The sequence below is a fragment of the Tinamus guttatus genome, unplaced genomic scaffold, assembly GCF_059628265.1.
Source record: "Tinamus guttatus ecotype Peru unplaced genomic scaffold, ASM5962826v1 Tinamus_guttatus_pri_ptg000148l, whole genome shotgun sequence".
NCBI lineage: Eukaryota > Metazoa > Chordata > Aves > Tinamiformes > Tinamidae > Tinamus > Tinamus guttatus.
In genome coordinates, this window is record NW_028288682.1 from 306,274 (window position 1) to 324,455 (window position 18,182).

At 44.0% G+C, this 18,182-nt stretch overlaps 1 long non-coding RNA gene across 1 annotated transcript in view; it reads right to left on the reverse strand.

Moving 5' to 3' along the window:
• LOC148595163 (uncharacterized) overlaps positions 1 to 18,182 on the reverse strand; it is a 379,939-nt gene that overhangs the window by 63,110 nt on the left and 298,647 nt on the right. The window lies entirely within an intron of this gene.

An 18,182-nucleotide genomic window follows, 5' to 3' on the forward strand; every position in this document is an offset into this window, starting at 1 on the left:
TGCTCACAGCAGGATTTCTTAGCTCCCATTGCCAAAAATCCTCTGGTTTAGCCAGGTACTCTGCTGAAACTTCTTAGTGTTGTTTCCCATCCAAGAGCCTTCACAGTGAGAATCAGAAGGTCTCAGAGCTGCCCAATCTCTCCCAGTCCATGGCACATCTCTCAGCCAACCTCCCCCAAAACAGACTTGACACAGTGAGGCCCAACTGTTGGCATATTATAAAATTAACCTTTGCAAAAGCTCAAGATACCTTGCACTGAGAGCTCACAGTCAACTGAGAACTTGGATGCAGAAGTGGATTCCCTTTGTACTGTGCATAGTGAGGTGACTGCCTACCATACTATTGTGGAAAATATGGAGATTGCAGCAAAAAAGGAGCAACTCTGCTTAGTGTTTTGAGCAGGAGCAAGTGTCTCTGTTGAACAACAGTCTGTTTCATGGCTGGCAAATAGTACGTGCTCTAAAATTCCCCTGGGGTGAGGGAAGAAGGATGGGAGAACTTGTTTTAGTTCTCGTGCATGTTCGGGCTTAATTCTGAGGAAATTACGCTCTAAGGAGGCTAGAGGCAGCAGCTGCAAGACCATGGCCTGGGACCTGCTCCGGCCTCGGGTGTGAGCAGGGTCAGCAGAGCCAATACCCAGGGAGGCTCCGGGCAGGTGTCAGCGGCCGTGGGAGCCGGACAGCAGTCCACGAGGTGGCACTTCCCTCCCGGGTTTGAAGGCGGCCGATTCCCTGGACAGCACGAGACGGAGCATTTCCCTGTCTCCTGCTGTTGGGGGGTCTGTGTGTGTGTGTCATCCCCAAAGGTGGTGAATTTCCAGCTTTTCCGTGCCCAAACACTTGCCACAGGTTTCAAAGCACTTGACAAAGTTGCTTTCACTATTCTCATTGCTTCGTTGTCACAGCAACTAAGGGACATGGAAAAGGCCAGTTCATATTGCCATAGCAGATTAATTAAATCTTTCTGTTAAATTTTAGCAAGCTGAACAGAATACTTTTTACAAACATAGGTTCAAGGCTGACTGCTGTGGGATCATTCCCCACTGCAATCCGAAAATTAAAATATACTTAAGACACCTTGGGAAGCAAATCTGTAAAAAGGTTGGCATTAATGCCTGTAGGTGGCATAAACGCAGCATGTAATTGCAGTGCCTTACAAATATTCTGCAATATTGAGTCTGCTTGTCAGCTCAGTAGATTTGGAGTAAAGTTGAAGACAGATTTCTTACACCAGAGTGCTTATTAGGAATACCTCAAAGTATTTCTGTATTCTTAATAACATAAAGCATATTAAAAATGTGCCTGTGCTTGGAAGTCAAAAATATTAGTTTTCTTGCTCTCTTTTCTTGAAAAGGCTTTGCTTGCCTGCAAAATAGCCCATCATTTATTGTACCCCCTGTTTCACAAGCTTGAGTCACCAAGTCACAAAAATTTTGTGGTTTTACAGCCCAAGACAACCAAAACTCCGATCCAAGACGGTGCTGGCTGTTGACTAGAAGCTCTGCTGATCCACACTGAGGTATCTGGAGGGATTTAGCTCCAGCTGACACAGTCTGAAAACAGCATTGACCTGAAGAAACCAACCTGCTCCAGACTGCTCTGCTGCACTTCTCTTCTGGCTCCATTCTGCCAACTGCAGATGATTCTTGATGGGGCTGAGGAGGCACTAGTGGCTAATTAGATACAGTGGGTGTTGATAAGTGGAGTTGGAACTCACAGAAATCCCTTTTGAGAAGGCTTTGTAGCCCACTAAGCCAAAGCCAAATAGGTGGGATTTTGTTTAGAGTAAGAATTAATATGTGTTACAGATAATTGCACATACAGTCTAAATGGCTAAAATAAGAAATATGCATTACCCTAAGTGCTGTTTTGTAGACTGAGTTGGGCACTATCACTTGTAGGCACATCTATGATGGCCATGGCTGAACAATTTTATTATTCATGCCAAGTCTGAGAACTTTTAAACATACGTTTAAGTAAGCTTTTTTTTCCGAGGACAGTAACAGAAAAAAAAAAAAAGAAAAGAAAAGAAAAATCAAGTAACTTCCTCTCAAAATTTTGGCCTTTTTCCTCTGCATGTTCCACTTTTTCCATCTCCTAAACGATGCCAGAATCACTTTACATGGATGTCAAGTGCTGTAGTAATAGATAGAAAGTGTTCTGAGCCCTTTAGCTGGAAGAAGCCTTGTAGATAGAAAATGTCTGTGTTATTAACACAGCCCTAAGTCCCGATGTTACAAAGGGGGCAGTGATGCCCTCCCAGAGCCTTCCCAGAAGATTTCAGTGTGAAAAATGCTTGAAATTCACTTTTGCAGTTGCAGTAGGAAAACCTCGCGGTAACAGAGAACTGGGATGAGTTTCACATTCTGTGGCTTGATTGCAGTACAAAAGTGAATAGAATTAGCAGTCCTTAAACAGCTAATTGAATGAGCAACCCTGAGCTGACTACACCAAAACAGGTCATGATCAGCATCAGATCAGTTAGTGACAGGTATTTTATAGGATCTGACTTAGGGGTGAGGGTGCTGGCTTGAAACAAAAAGTTAATCTTGTGTTCTGATAGAGATGTACTGTATAACCATGAGCAAGTTATTTCATTTTACGGTTTCTTGAGTTCAAGAAACTACAGTAGTACCACTACAATAGTAGTTCCCTTCCTCCCAAAGGTTAACAAGGATAACTGCACTAATTAGTTATCTGCTTAGTTGTCTGCTGATTGTAATTGGGCAGTGTAGCTAGACCATAGCTCTTCCGTATCTCTGCTGACCACTCTTGGGCCGTATCATGTCAACTAAATTGATTCTGGAACGAGTGATTAAACACATTTAAATGTCCACGTTAAAAACAACTCTTAAGATTAGCTTTATTGAACTGAGATCAAAGTGGTGATATATTCCGAGCTGCTTTTATTAAAAAAATGTGTTAATGAGATCCATACAGACCAAGAGAATGAATTCCTTTCCCACAGCCAAAGCCACCATTATCTATAAAGCTAAAAGATAAAATTAAACTTCTTTTTTAAACTCCATAGCAGTATTCTTGTTTTGTTTCTTTCTTTTTTTAATCGTTCATGATCCCTGTCTTTAGCTAACTTGTTAACATTCCTTTGGCAGCTTTACCAGTTTCTGCTGTTCAGCTTAAGGATTTTATTTTCTTGCTGCAGCATATAAAGAATTTTTGGACAAATTTTACAAATCACTAAAAAGAGTTACAATTTTGCTGTGGACATTATTGTAGAGAAGGAGCTGGTCAGCAGCTGTGAGGATGCAGAAGGGGAAGGACAGCATCTGGAACTATTCTCTTTTGTCTTAAGATCTAAGAAAGTCTTTTAAATGGTAGAATTTCTGTTAGATAATAATATCTGTCCATCTGCACTCATGGGCGTTAATTCAAATCCAGTAACGACAATAATAACTGATAATTACTGGTAACAGAGGACAGTCCTGTGGCCTGTGGGAAATGAGTTTGCAGTTAATTTTCAGTGTATATGGACCCATGTTGTTAGTCAGCCTTTGAAATCCTTTATCCTGACTCCTTCCAGCAGCTTTCCCGGTCATCAGCTGGGGCCCTGAACGGACGATTGCAAGAGGGGAAAATTAGCTTAGTTGTTGGCAGTTCAGCAGCTGAGGGCTGAATAGATACGCTGAAATCCCCGCTTGCCTTTCCAGACTGAATCTTGGAGGGCCAAGGGCTGCAGAGGAGGGAGGCTGCACTTCTTATAAACAGACAACTGCACCGTTTTCCTTTTGCTAAAGAAACTTAGGGTTGAGGTATTGCAGGCACTCAATATTTTTAACAGCGTGAAGATTGTCAAGCACCCACAGAAATCGTTGCTGAAGTCAGTTGACCCATGGGTGCCCATGTGCTGATGCCAAGCATCTCTGAAAAGCTTAAAACCCCAAATACTCAGTTCAGGGCGCTCAAATGTGGTAGGTCCAGGTCCTAAAGCAAATTATTTGCATTTGGAGTCTTGTTGTCTAGTCCCTGCTCACAGACCCTTTCAATTCCCTAGCTTTTCTAAACCTGAATAGAAAGAGAAATAAATAGTTCAGTGCCCCCTCGCTCCCTGTGTTCATCTACTCACAGAGTAGGCCAGAAAAAGTAACGAGTTTGGGGCTCATTTGGTGCCAGGCAGAGCTGCCCTTGTTGCCGCCAGCGCGGATGAGTCACGCCGGCGGGTGGCACTTTCCCAGCGCCGCATCCTTCGCGGAGAGGTGACTCGTCCAAGTCCGGCAGCTGTTAACAAAGACTGCAGAGTTTTAAATAACTCGAATAAATGAAACCTCTTCTCCCTCTTCAGTTAATCAGTCTTCTCTTTGTTTTTGTGTCAGAAAAACATGCTTGCTCTCCTCTTACCCACAGAGTTTTTCATGGCAGATAAAAACTGAATGCGGGACATGAACAGACAGTCCCGTGGAATGAAAGAAGCCTCGTTTTGAAAGGTTTGGAGTCTTGTGGTTGAGCTGCTGCTCTTGTCCTAACACAGTTCAAGGCCTGGCACAGGCTTTTCGCACGGCTAGTGGCTTTTTGTGACTCCCTCTCCTGTGCGGTTTCTCTGGTGTCTCATAAGGCTCATTCTACAGTCTTCTTCCAGTGGAGAGGAAGGCCACAAATATCCCTAAATGGGGGGCAAAAAAATGAGACAGGGGAGTCACTCACTGGTGCTGGTGCCTCTGGAGGCATCATAGACTGACGGAGCACTCATCACTGCCCTGAAATAGTTTGAGCTGCAGATGTGCATTGCTGTGGATGGCAAACCCCGCTGAGCCCAAGTCGGGGTACAGTAACTGCTGTCCCTCACTCCACTGCCCCTGCGTTACAGAAGTCCCTCTGTATCATTTGTATGAACTGGGAGATTTATTTCTCCTCTGGCAGCACAGAGGAGTTGAGGACAACATGAAAACTTACGTGCGCTCTAAGGCATGTCTCACATTCTTTCCCCTTGCAGAAAGGAAACTGGACTTAAAATCCATGGAGCTCTCCAAGAGAAGAGAGACTGAGCTGTGGAAGCTACTGTCGAGCTGGGGAGAAGCAAGCAGATCTTGCAAGAAGAAAACAGAGCTTGAGAAGCAGCTTAAGGCACTGGTTCCTCAGCGTGCATGCGGAAACCTTAGCTCAGACCGTGAGCTGACACTGATGCAAAGTACACACAGGTCATTACATGTGATGTATGAAGGGAATGTTGAATGGTTTAATAGGAATTACTTTTGTAGCCTTAGAGGTTCTAGGCATTTTCTAAACTTCTTCAGAAAATGTTGGTACCGATTTGCAGTCATTAATTATTTTCATTGCAATAAGTGAGCAGAGGCCTCACGCCCAATATGCCAAGAAACAGACACACATTTACACACGTGCACGGAAGATGGTTAGATTATTCTCTAGTGGCATGGTGTGAAATAAAGATGCAGAAGAAATGGGTGAAATCTAAGTGCTTTGTGCTGTTAGCAGAAGTTAAGGGTCTCTCACTGATGGTACCGAGAGCAGAATTAGCCAAGGGGTATTCCTGGAGCACACGATACTACCGGGTGGAGATAGGGAAATGCCAAAACACAGTGGAGGCATTTTCAGATATCTCACTTTCAGATGCATAGTTTAAGACAGATGGATCCTATTCCTATGTCCTCTAATGTTTTTAATCCCCTTTCAGCACAGGTGTGTAGAAGAGTGGCAACACAGATAAAAATTGCAGCTTATTAGCCCGAAAATGCTAACAGAGACTAACCCGCCTTCAGCAAGTGTTGCTAGGAAACAATCTGCCTCTTCCCCTGCGTTACCACCGTTTCTGTGCAGCCACGTTTGTGATTTCCTTCTTATTATTCAGCACCTCATACCAAGTAAGACATTTCTGCTAGAACCTGGCACGCAATCTATCTAAATCTCTGCATGTCCAGGGCTACGATTTAAACCCAGCCCCACACTGCCTTAATGCAGGTGACTCCAACATCCAACCTCTGTCGAAATTGGGCTAAGTTACTATGTTTTACTGTGGCAGATGACGGGCAGGATTCACATGCCTGGTTATGCTTGAGCAACCTGCAAGCAGGAATCAGTTTAGCTGCTTTTTCCGATGTTTGCTGGGAGTTTCTTGCTTTCAACAGCATTGTTGCACTTTTAAATGCCTTACACCACTAGCTCAACAAATATCTTTAAGAGCAGACTTAACTGCTTGTGACTGTCCAGCCGTGTCCCCCAGGAAACCTGGGCAAAAAATTAATCCTGCTGTTTTTTTTCCTTGGGGCAAGCTACACTGATAGAAGTACCTGTAAGCAGAGTTTTGTGTCAGTGCTAGGGAGCTCTATTGATTTTCTATATTTGAGTTTGAGTCGATGTAGTTAAATCAATACACAACCGGAGTGGAGATTAGGTTCCGCATTGATTTTAAGCGTGCCTGACACTGCAGGAGTTGGTAATTTACAGACACAATATGTATTGATGGAAGAAGGTTTTTAATCTCTCTGGCCACGCTGCACAAGCTGCACCTGAGCTGTGCTGAGATTATGTCTGGGAGCTGCTTTCCAGTGATGCGTTCCCAGTCTGCTGGTGATTGCTGATATAGATGGTGTCTTCTGTCTTCTGAGAAAGCATCTAAGTGCTGCTCTGTCGGAAAAGTTAAATTTAACAAAAAATCGTATTTGGGGAAGGTTATTTGTTGGTTTTAGGTGAGTTTATGTAAAGTTCCCAGGGCTAGGAAGGATGTGCAGTGCTGTGAGCAGACTGGGAGTTAATCCTTGGCAGGGCAGGGTGGGGAGAGCACTGACAAGCAGAAGTTCAGCTGAGCATTAGCTCTAAGGCCTGATCAGCTGCAGCTGGAAAGCACATCAGATTATAATCTCATACAGAGGTATTTGACACCAGCTGCAGCTTCCATAGGCAGCTCCTTGGCCACAAATTCATTCTAGCTTTCCTGAAAGTCACTCATCTTTCATTGAAACAGTGAAGCAAAGGAGGCAGGATTCCTGCAGATAACCCCATCCTTTGCATGTCACTGATGAAAGCAGAATGCTAGGTAAAAAACAACTTAAGAACATGTTTTAAAAAATCTGCTTGTAGTGCACAAAGGTAAGAATTAAACTGTTTCACTTAGCCACTATTATTGTATAATGGGTAGAGGGTTGGTATGACGCAAATAAATGCTACCCTCTAATTAAAATAGAAGTTTACAATGTTGGTATGACACTGCTTAAGCACAGGCCAGTTTGAGGAAAGGGGGGACCTGCCCAATTTAGTGAATTCTTCCTGCTAATTCTGGGTTGTCAGGTTGCTCTTTGCTGTTCCTGAGTGCCTTGTCTGATCTATTTCTGTGGGAATTATTCCGTAATCTGGATCATAACTGGGAATAATTCCTAAACTAGCTTGCATTTCCCTTAGGTGGTTATTACAGCAGCTTGTCACAAATACTCTGTCTAGTGCATTTTAGAAGCTATCATAAATAGCAGGTTAAATTCTATTCACCTCTTCTAAACACACTTCTTCCTGTTCTGATAAATTGCATTTTGCCAGTTCCTGTAGATGTCCAAGGGCTTCCCTACCTCATTTAACTCTGCAAAGTTTTCTAAGTGTTTCAGGAGAATTTGACCTCTCAAATCACCTGTTCTAGTTTGAGAAATCATTTTCATATTCTTCATATTCTTTTTTTTTTTGATAGGCATATAGGCAAAGCCTGATCTGAAGTGTTCGTGTCCCTCCTAGTAATGAACATATTGACAATATCCTACAAATCAATAAATACCTAAAAGTTTAAGTATGAACCTTGACAGCCTTGTGTAGTCTGGAAAATCTGAGTTTGAGTCACTTCTCTGAGCACGCATGTCCAGTGATGTTTGGGATCCTCTAAGATACCTTGTCTGACTCCTGGCTGCCTGGAATGGTCTGTGTATTCTGACCGTCCCATGTCTCATCTGCCACCATTGGATCAATGCCTCGGCCTTGAGAATTTCACATTCCAGATACATGTGTTGAGCTAACTGCATGGAATGTGCTTTATTTGGTTTCTTGATGTGTTCAGTATTTCCTGCCACTAACATGGGTAAATAACTCTGTGTAGATATATTTTTAAGTTTTTTGAGTGCTTCTGCTTTAAACAAGGGAATGTAGAACTGTATAAAAATCTGTTAGAAGTGTTTGAAGTCTTTGATAAACAGGTAAAGAATCTAACAGTTTTTTACTGTAGCGGACTATAATTTTGTTACAAACTAGTTGGCTTATCCTTAACTGATCAGAGGGCTAAATTCATCTGTCCACCAGAGCAGTCCTTGCGTGAAGGAAGGAATGTAAATGTTGTGTTCTTAGACACAACAGTCTGATTTTACAGACTGGAGAGGAAGTTCCTGGACGTGAAGGGTGACATTATGTTGGGTCATCAGAAAATTCAGATCCTTGAGGCTCTATTTGTATAATTCTGACTTCAGCAGCAACTCATTTCTTTCGTGGCTTCACTTGTATCTCTGTATGTGAAATCTTAACATTTTTCTCCTGTTTAGACTGTGATCTCCTTTGGTCTTAAATCTTTTCAAATCTAGCTAACCTGGTCCTTAAACATACTGAAACTGTTAGGAAAGTATGTGTAAGTAATTCTTTAGCTTGTCTATTGAACTGACAGGAAACCAGAAATGCACTTTTTCCCTCACAGAAAGAAGGACTAAGGGAGCTGTCTTCCATGTAACACAACTTCAAATTCTGGGCACTCTCAAGAAAAGCAAGGAAAAGGGAGGACTACAACTACAGAGAAGCCTCAGTTACCAGTTCAGCCATCAACCTGATGAAATTTGCCTCCACATTCCCTGCTCAGCAGAGTGCCTGCTGCCCTGGCCAGCCGGGGCCACACTGCTTTGGGTGGATTCTGTCTTGCTCGTTAGAAAGAAACAGTAGAATTTATGGCCCAATATTTTAAAATCTACGGTTTAAGGTGCTGGGTTTTAGTCGCTGCTCTGCAAAGAGCTGTCCTGTTCACCCAGCCACGTTGTCATGTGCAGAGGCCTTGGAGCCAGGGGTGCACAGAAGGACAGGCCTGTAGCTGTCATGAGCAGAAGGACCCTGCAGAGCACAAGGCGTTTACATCCTCCCAGAGCTTGCAGGAGGGTTTCTCTGCAAAATGAATTGCATAGAAAAGACTCAAGGGGAAGGAAAATATTCACTCTGGACAAAATAATGGAGTGGAAACGTTTTGTATACCAGGTGGACTCCCGTTCCCAATTAACTAATGCAGAAATAGCTGCCCACAGTCTGCAGTGCCTGGGAGCTCTCTCTCTGTGAGACTCCACACTTGCTGATGCCAAGAAACTCGTCAGCCCAAAAAGCTATTTTTTGCCTACTGCTGAGACCACCATTTCATGAACTCTTCAAAAGAGGTGCCTTCTGTCTCCCAGCGTCACATGCCAGGATAGAGCCTTTTGTCTGCCCACAATGGAGCTAGTGGCAAAGAAGGAAGTGGGGAAACACTAGTTACTGTTGCTGGTAAGTGAGCCATAAAGCAGGAATCTGCCAAAAGGACGGGGGCTGCCATGTGACCTCCCCTCGAGGCTACTGTAAAGAGGTGAAGCAGTTTCTAGCCAGGACTATTGGGCTGAGAGCCGAAGCGAGCCCAGAGCTCCTCGGAAGCGAGCGCGTTGTTAGCGCTGGCTCGGGGATCCGTGTCCGCTGGGAAGCACGGATAATACTGCTCCACAACCTAGATCCTTAGCACTGATACTGAAATGCAGCTGTGAAGTGGGTAGCTGTCCTAAATTAACTAGTATCATGGGAGGAGAGGGGCAGGCAGGTGACAGGACCTACTGCAGGGCAGCTTTCGAGCCAGCTAAGTTTGGCATCCTTTTTATTTGCTAGAAGGTTCCTTCATAACAGTCTCTGCTCATAAATAAATGGACAGATTTTCCAAGTCTGGAGCCCCATGGGTGTGCCAGGGACTTTTGTTCATGCCAAATATTTGTTCTTGAAGGTAAAGCACACCCACACCAGGCTTTGTCCTGGCCTGATTACGTCGCTGTGCAGTTGAAGGGTGAGTGTGAGGGGAAAACAGCTACATAAAACCATTTACATAGAAATCAGAGCAGCTCGTGAGACCAAGACAGCTGCTGGATGCCTTTTGGGCCCTGACGTGGGAATTGCTGCCTGTTTAATCAGGCAGCCAGCTGCACGTAGCACCCCCGACCCTCGCAAGCTGAGCGGTGCAAAGCTGCACCTGCAAGCTCTGTGTGTGTGTGTGTGTGTGTGTGTACCCCTTGTTTGGCTCAGAAGGAAAAGAAAGAAAGTCTGAATACTGGAACTCAATCAAACGAGTAAGACCGAAAATGTGGAAGTGGTTCCGAGGTTAATGGCTGAGTCTGGCAGTGAGCTGAGCTACGTGAGGACCCAATGTGTCATGACAGGGAGCCGTCCATGCTTGGGAACGTTGCTGAATGCCTGTAAAAGCTGAAAACTTATGTAGCCTGCTTGCTGTTACCACCATGTAAAGCTCTGGGCTATTAGTTCTTACAGGTGTCACCGTGATGCCTCTGGGCTGTTGCCTGTGAGGGTCAAGCAAGGACCTAGGTCGGCCAAACGTGTGGAGGGCCGGAGCGCAGCAGCAGGAGTAAAACCCAGCCCCTGTGTTTGCTTCAGGCAAGAATGATGTAAAACAACACAAAGTGAGACACAGACATAGCCAAAATGAAATCAAAATACAGAAATGATTGCAGATTCTGTTTAGATTAATCGTCCAGCCCTGGTCAAGACCATCACAAGTACAGCTTTTGTTTAGAGCTTCTAGAAAATACACCATCCCCAAATCTACTCACCTTTTTTTTTTTTTTTAAAAAAAAAGATTATTCACCAAAGTAATTGTTTTATGAGATGATAATAGCTTTTGATAATATTTACAGGCAGAAAGATGACTTCATTATACAGAGAGATGAAGCATATTCCTCATATAAATTCATTGTTAGCATTTTTTTGTAGTGTTTCTATTAAAAAAAACCCTAAGTTTCCATGGAAAATATTAAACAAAATACAGTTATGTATTTTTCAAATACCTCACTACAATGTGCTTTAAAATTGAGCTCTACTTTTATTATTTACAGATCACTACTCTGTTAAGTGAAGATTAGATTTTGCTCAATGGTCATACAAAATATGAAGAACAATATATGGTTTAAATCCTATATGGTGATGTCTTTTCAAGCCTAACTGAGGGAAGTCTTTCTTCCTATTTCAGGAATTTCAGAGTGAATTTTCGCATCCTGTGTGCCAGACAGCGTAACTGGTGTGGCTCCTCATGGCTTTAAGATGCAGAGCCTTCTATGAGCTGCTTAAACTGGGTGGGCTTGGGAAAGTCAGAGCCAAAGCAGTTGGGCCAATATATACTGGCAGGCAGTTGTCACACTGTGATTAGCATAGTTAAACATTAAAAGGCAATTATAAGGTCAGAAACGGTGATAGGGCCTTGAAGTTAAACACTACTAACGGTATTTTTAGGGGCAATATGGCAGCATAAGTAGGATTCAAAAAAAAAAAAAAAAGTGTGGGGTGGGAAAAGTTCAGCAAGATGAAAAATCTTAGGAGTGAGGTTGAATCTGAGAAGAATTCCCAAGCTGGAGCTTTTCAGAGAGGAAGCAAACCTCTCCGGCCAGAGGTGAGGCTCTGAGGGACATCAGGAATCGAGGAGAAAGAGGAAAGCAGAAGAGAGGCAGAGAGGTGCCACCTTGAAGGGGAATCCAGAGAGAACTGCTGGTGCCATGGTACCCCCCTCCGTGCTCTCAAAGACGAGATGGACGAGATGCTGCCAGGCATCGCTCCCTCCTCTCGCGTGTCCCATTTCTCCGCACCATCTGTGCCCGGACTCGCTGTCCCTGCAGGGCACTGTGCAGTGTCCGTGTGGGCTGCACTCCTCTGGCTGCCTCCCAGGGCGGGCAGCACGTGTGGGCTCTTTCCATGCGGTGGTACTTCCATGCTGTCAAAGGGGAAGGCAAAACGAGTTACACAGAGGTGGATTCGTCTGCCTAACGAAGAGCCCGTTCCCAGCAGAGAAGGCCACGGAGCAGATTTCCTCTCTCCATGATCCTAATTAGCCATCTGCGCCGTGCAGCGGGAGGAGCTCTGGCGCGGGCAGCGGAGCAGGAAAGGGGCATCCAGAGGATGTTTCCCCTGGACTCGGCTGGGTCGGCATTGCTGTTTACACGGAGGTAGAGCCTGCCCGTGGCTGCGGGGAGCGCTCGCACAGCTGCAGACCAGCTACGGGGAGGAGGAGACGGCCCTTCCACGCGCTGGCTGCGCAGAAGCCAGAGACATCGGAGCTGCCGGAGGAGATTCCCCATTGGGAAAGCGGCCTTCAGCTTGCACGTTTCCAGAAGGGCTCCTGGCCTCATCCCTACGCCAGCGGCACCATCTCTGCACCCTGCTGGGGGACCAGAGGCCAGTCCAGGGCCATCTGCCGTGCGCTGACACGGGCAGTTCCAGCAGGGCTGTTTGTGCCTGTGGATCCTGAGCCAAACCTCGCCGAGAGTCAGCACAAAACCCGTCATGAACTGAGAAGATGCTGCATCAGGCCATGGGGATCCAGAAGTCCGCGCCAGGTGCACGTGGGGGCTCTTCTCACACGGAGGACTTGCAAACAAGATATTCCTCTTTCTTTTATTCCTCAAAGGCACCTGCGTTTTGGGGCAATTGTTAAAAACTAGCCAAGAGTGAGGCCTACGTTGTTTGAAAAAGGGCTGCACTGACTCCACTGTATTTATTTGTAAATTCAAAAGAAATCTTTTCGTAAAATAAAATCATTGAAGCTAAGGAAGCCTTTCGTTGTAATGCGGTAATAAAAAATAGAAATTTGCTATAAACACCTAAAGTGGAGAAGGCTGGTTGTGTTGTTGGAGAAAGCACAGAAAGTAAATGAACCTTATCAGTTACAAAATGTCGATTACACTAAAATGTTCTTTAAGCTCCAGTACTTCAAGAGTCAGTCAGTGGTGCATGAGAAGATATTTTAAAACAATAATACAGTTTTTAATCATGAATCCTTTAAATGACTGACAGAAGAGATTCTCCTCTTGTCTCAAGGACAGCTTGTGCTCAAATAGAATTTTTATTTCAGTTGCTGGTAAGCTAACTGGATTTACATAGATCACTGTAAGAACAAAGCTCCTAAATCCAACTCAGAAACTATGAGTACTTACGATAAAAAATGAATATATTAAGCAGCCTTCAAATCCAAGCGTTCACTGGTGGATGCAAACTGTCTAGCTGTTAGATAGCTAAGTAAACAGCATCGTCTCTGTTGTCTCCATTTCAGCAGCAGAATCAAGACTTCGTTTACAAGAACGTCTGGCTCCCAGGCCCAATACTTCGATTTGGATTGCTGTGCATATTATTTGCATGGCTGAAAATGGGAAATCTGATCACAGACTTTCTTGTTATTATGAGTGTTTGCATGCTTCCATCAAGCTGCTTGGGAACCATCCTGGGTTTTTGTTCAAAAATGCTACATTAGGACTGCAGGATTTGTTGAAAAGGACTTGAATTTAGCGCTTCATTTCCAGCCTTCTGTAATATCACCAGCTGGGTTTACTTCTTAACAGCTTTTTTTCCCCAGCTACTCTGTGGCCATCATGAATCCATTTCTTTTAACAGGATGAGTATTTTTATAGCCCCTCAAAATGACAGACCTTTTCAGGAAGACAGAGTGACAGACTCAGAAAGTTTCCTGTGCATTTTTTTTTTCAGCTAGCTCACTGTTAAGTAAATTCTAGAAACACAGGATAAGGCAAACACCTGGATAAGACAAATGGTATCTCTAAGCTATCCTTAATGATAACTAGTACTAAGTACCACAGAAGATGAAAGAAAATGAAGTTCTCAGAGATAACCACCGTCGTCAGCTTCTTCGTCTTTTTTTTTTTTAACCTCAGTCCTTATGCTTTTCAGATAAATACAGAGCATCATATCTTATTGCTTATCCAGATAAGCTCTCTAAACCTTCCTTAGTAAGCTCATTCCTCAGCTGTCCACAAGGCTTTTCTCTGAACTCTTCCATTAAACTCCATTTTAGCAGTGATAAGTTGCTTCTCACTGAGTTTCATGATCCAGGTACAGTTTCTTCATTTCCCACTTGTCTTTTCCCAAAGAACATATATATTATTTACTAGGATGTATGTGTGTTGTATGCACAAGAACTGAATGATACACAGTTTGGTGTTGTTTTGTACCTTTAAGTAGCAGTGCAACTCAGTATGCAAAAGTACTTTTTCAATGAATACAACAGGGTATTTTTACAGGAACTGAAGATGGGCATCATTATTTTGTAAGCCCTTGGTGTTCAGGAACCATGGGGACAATATCCAACTAAAAGTCATCTAACTATTTGAGATGTTTGAAGAATCAGCAATGAACCTCTGCTGGAAGGATGCAACAGTGGGGGAAGAGGGGGTAACACATAAACAGGCAAGCGGGACAACATCCTTTTAATCTGCCTCCTCCGAAGTAACAGAGCCAGCTAGACCTAGTCCTTGCTGCAGGCAAGGGATGCCTGAGCTAAATCTGACCCAATGTCTCCTGCTTGGAAGAGAGTACAATATGAACCACGTGAAGGAAAATTTGAAGAAACGATACTGAAGACAAGTCAAGAGTTGGCTGAAATTCACCTTTTCCATTTACTCAGAATGTCCAGCGTGCTGAGACATTAAGCCTCATTTTAGCTCATCAGTAATTTATGAGCAAATTCATGAGGAATAAAGACAGTCTTGTCACTTATCCTAATACTATCTCAGGTCACATAATAGTGGGGTTAGCATGGTTGGTTGATTGGTGCAAGAAGATCTGCTTGAAAGAAATAAACTTTTATCATATCTTTAAGGTTAGCTGGATCTATAGGCCCAAGCCAAAACCAAACAGCCCTGAACTGTGAGGAGATCGAGCCAAGGTCTCATCGCTGTGGCTCATGGCTGACACATATTCAGTGTCACCTGCAGGTTTTTTTGTAAATTCTCCATTCATGGCAATTTCTCATGTTCTTTTAAAATTGTGAATGAGACACAGAGGTTAATTAACCTTGTGCTGATGACTCTTCCTATAATAACAACAACTGAGAATTTAGTCCTTTTTGTTGACTGAAAAAGCATCTGCACAGTCTACAATTAATGCCCTCACTATTTAATGATAATACAGGCAGATGTATTATTGTTAAAACAAGCCTACTTCGCACGGACATGCATCTGTGCTACACGATGAACTTGGAGTTTGTTTTCTCTTTGACAGAGGGCCAGTATGATGCCTGTAAAACTCTGATAAATACCCAGACTCCCGAGTACTTCCTTAGCTTCTTGATATGAGAGATTGATCTTAATCAGACTTCCAGTCCTGCGATATTTAAACAACTCACAATGTTTAATGTTTTATTTCTCTGAGATAGATAAATACTGTTATCTACCTTGACAGGAACAGACCTTAACAGATGACAGAAAAATCCAAGGTCGTATTAGGAAAGGACTGAAATGACTTAAAAGTTGAGGAAAAAATATCAAGCTATTATCAACCTGCTGCCCAAACCAGAGTCCTATGCTGAGGTATGTACAGTTCAGTGCAGAAGAGTGAGGCATCCAGATGGGCACGAACCGGACCCACCTGCAATAGATCCACTTCCAGGTAGATCCATTTGCATCCTAGTGGGTGCAAAAGCTGATTCATAAGGGCCTTGCCAGTCTTTTGTTGCCCAATGCTTGCCAAAAGGCAATATTGCGCTAATGCTGCCTCTTTCACCTCACGAGTAGAGCTAGATGACCCCACAACCAAAATTGTCTCTTCCTTGTCTGTAGTACTTTGCCTGTCAGACAGTGAGAATTCTTAGAGAATTCCTGATTTGCAGGCATTTATTTTCCCTCTCTAAGTTTGCTTTTCTGCTTATCCTCCCCTAATACTTGTTAGCTTTCAGGACTTGGTCTTTTGGGGTCCCCAAGTATTTGAACCTTTTTTGAACCTTTTCATAACTGAGCACTGGGCATTTAGGCAAGCTGACATATCCAAAGGTTTGTTGGAAAGGGTGCAGAGGGAGCGATACCACCTAAGAGGGCGTGATACCAAAATTCACCTTTCTGCCCATTTCTCTCGCAGCCGTTGAGTGTAGGTGTCTGGTTCTGGGAGTTCTGTTAGCATCTGAGTGCCAGCTCTTCAGGAGCAGTCAGCTCTCTAATTCCAAAAGCTGGAACTAATGCGGTGTGATGAGGGACCAAGGAAAGCAGACCAGGTTAATGAGTAAAGACAGCCTGCTCGACGAGGGACCGGAGATTGTTTTGCTGCTCTGGGAACTTCAGGTACTAACAACTGACATAATAACCCATGTTTGGAGCATGTGGGAATTTAATACTCAACCTGCTGTAGATCAGTTCCTGATGTGCCACTGGAAATGCGAGTTAATATATCATATTTTTCTCAATGTCAAGCCTTACAGTGAAATCAAAGGCACAGTTGCATGAAGTGCCTGACAAGCAAAACAGCTAACAACACATCAGGCAAGAAGAGTAAATGAAAAAATACAGGCTTGAGAAAGACTGAAACTCATGATTTTTTATTTAGATCCTAATAACGGGTAGATGCCACATGTGAATTTGGAAATCATTTATACTAGCAAGTTTAAAAATAAATAAAGGCAAGCTCCTGCCCTCAAGAGTTTATAACCTATTGTAAAGAGACAGGATATGTACTGTGGGTGGAAAAAAAGAAGCATTTTAAAGCATTTTTTTTACAGATGGAGATAGAGATCAAATAACATCTCCACTATCACACAGGAAGTCTGTGGCAACACAAAGAAAAGAACTTAGATTTTCTGGAGGCAGATGCGCTAACCACAAACTCTCTCTCCTTCCTTCCTTCCCACATATTTTTGTTTTAGCAGCCAACATCAAGCCTCTGCACACTGAAATAAAGGAAACATTTCCCCTTACACCGGCAGCTGAATTTTAGTTTAACATTTCCCTAATTTTCCCTGGAGAGTGGAAAGCCAGGAAGAGCAGTTGGGGCTTTCAGAGTGGACTTGGAACAGGGGATGCATCAGAGGCGGCATCATCCATTGCTGTGCTGAGGAGAAGGACCTGCAGGGCTGGGCTCCCTCCTGCCTAGACTGAAGGAGTGGGTTGAGGAAGATGTTTCTGAGCATCTTCTCCTCCCTGGCACTCAGTTTCCTTCTTGATAGGGAACAACCCAGCCAGAGCTTGAAAGTACATTTTAGATCTAAGTCAACGAGAGGGAAATGATTTTTGGTTTTACAGCTAATAAATATGTGAGCTGCGTAATCGGAGCCAGCCATACTATTGTTATGATGTCACTGATACACATGTTGATGCTATTATGGCTGGTGAGCTCAGGCTACATTATCTTTTTGCCTCTTTTGCCAGGTAACTTGAGGCCACAGCACTATTGACTTAGGGCTGCCTAATGCTATAGCGTGTGCTTCTGTAACCATAGCCTGCTGTGGTTATGGGGGTATTGTGAGGGCTTTGTTTAACTGCTGACAGCTCTGAAGAAGAGCATGCAACTGCTGCAAACATTTTCATTGTGTCTGCACTTCTTTGACTTGCAGACAATAGGAGCGGGCGGACGCGGAGGTAACGGGCTGAGCTCTGTGCAGGACGGAGGGGAATGTGGAGTACCCCACTCCTGAGTGCTCTAGACATCAGGAAGATGCTCTCTCTACAAGGGCTGGAATGACACAGTGCTTGGGCTTTCATTTTCGGCTCTCCTCTGGATGTGAGTGCAGCCTGTTGATTATGCTGATGTGGAAAGCAGGCTAAGCGGATCCGATAACCTGTCATCCAAGATGCATCCTTTCCCTTGTTCAGCCCTGCTCACCTGCTTTGGAAACGCACATGAAAACACTCCTTTTGAGCAGCCCAACACAAACCCTGTAGCAATGGAGGAGCAAAAAACTGAGGCGAGCTCAGCAGTGCACCTGCAGCCACCTGCAAAAGCAGCCAGCATCATCAACCGCCCGGGAGAGAAGGCCAGCGAGGAGATGTTCAAAGCCAGTAGAGGCTCCGAAAAACACAGCCCTACAGACAGCAGTTCTAGCAATGACACTGATATTCAGTCAGCATCTCCTGCTACAGAGTCTTTAATGTTTTCTGCCAGCGAGCTGAGCCACCTGAGCCATGATATTATTGCAATCTGTACTCACATCCCCAGACCATCCATCATCAACGTGCCAAAGGTGAGTGCTCTAGAAGCTG